Below are 1468 nucleotides of genomic sequence, written 5' to 3' on the forward strand. Positions count from 1 at the left end.
CTCGGAACCAAAGTGCTACTGATTTCAGACTGTTTCATCACTGTAACACGTGCCTACACACAAGGGGCGGGCTCAGCAATGCCACCGAAATCTGACTGTGAGCATAACCCTGCTTCCCACATTGCTTGAATTAATTCTATACTGTGTTTTTATTGTGCCTGTGTTCTGACTATGACCCTCATGGGGTCAGGTGTGGGATTTTCTCTTTTCTTTTTTCTATTATTTTGTTTTATTTTGAAGAGTAAAAACAAAAGCAAAATTAGCAGAAACAAAGACAGAAACAGGGTAACATACAACAATAGATATCTTACAGATTTTCAAAACAAGAATAGCAAATTAACAATGGCTGTTAGATTACCTATTTTTATCATAAAATTTGTTGCTCATATTAGCAGATAATGGCTATGTGAGATTGGACAAATAATTGAATATTAACGCTTGCTTTTCATAAACTTTTTTTTCCAACTGTGGCATCAGGTCATTACTCAAAATCCTTCAGATTTAGTAGACCTTGGGTTTTCTTTTTTAATTTTTGGATTTGATATGCTTAACCTGAAGCCAAAAGGAGTGGCACAGGCTGGCAACCCCACTTGCTTTGGAGGCTGAGGCAGGAGGGTTGCTCCAGTCCGGGAGCGTAAAGACGGACGGAGACTCACCCTCAGTCCACACTCTGAAATAGTATCATGATGCTGCGCATGGGAATGTGAGCTCCTAGGGAAGAGAGAAGAACGTGGAGGGCGGAAGGAGGAGAAAAAGGAGAATGAAGAGGAGAGAAGAATTTTTTCCTTCCAAATTTGTTAGAAGTGCCACCCTTGCTGAATCATTCAAGATGTTACAAAATTAGTTTCAAATGAGTATGTGATTTGTGCCCCTTCAGCCCTCAGCCTGATCTGCAAAGCTCTGAAGTCCGTGTTCATCTGGTACTGAGCTGCACCCAGTGCTATAAAACGCCCATTCTTCATTCTTTATCTCTGCCTAACAGAGGAGAAAATACTGTTTTAAACAGGATGTGTGCCGCATAAATTTTGTTTTTAAACTGCAATAACAAGAAGCTTTAAAGTAAATCAGACACTGTAAAGTAATTTTACAATGCCTTGGAAGGAGCCCAAGACCGTGGGTTCCTAAATAGGCTCTCCCTGGTCAGTGGAGCTGCCACCCTCCTCATGAACAATAAGCCTATTCCCTTGATAACTCTAAGAAATATCCACGAGCTTGGGTTTTCATCTGATAAGAAAAAGTATGGAAATTTTTTCAGATCATTGCCTGTTTTTAACTCCCTGTAGGAAAGTGCCCCCCCAAGCCTCCCCCCCCCCCAAGGCTGTGCTCCCTGCGCCACTCGACCCCAAACAGGCTACTGGCCCGGTCCCTCCAGCAGCAAATGTACCGACCACGGATGCTCTGAATGCACTGTACTTCCTGTGAGGAGGGTGAAGCATTTGCGCACAGTTATGGTGCGCTTCACGTGGCC

The sequence above is a fragment of the Octodon degus genome, unplaced genomic scaffold, assembly GCF_000260255.1.
Source record: "Octodon degus isolate 3935 unplaced genomic scaffold, OctDeg1.0 scaffold00054, whole genome shotgun sequence".
NCBI classification, from domain to species: Eukaryota; Metazoa; Chordata; class Mammalia; order Rodentia; family Octodontidae; genus Octodon; species Octodon degus.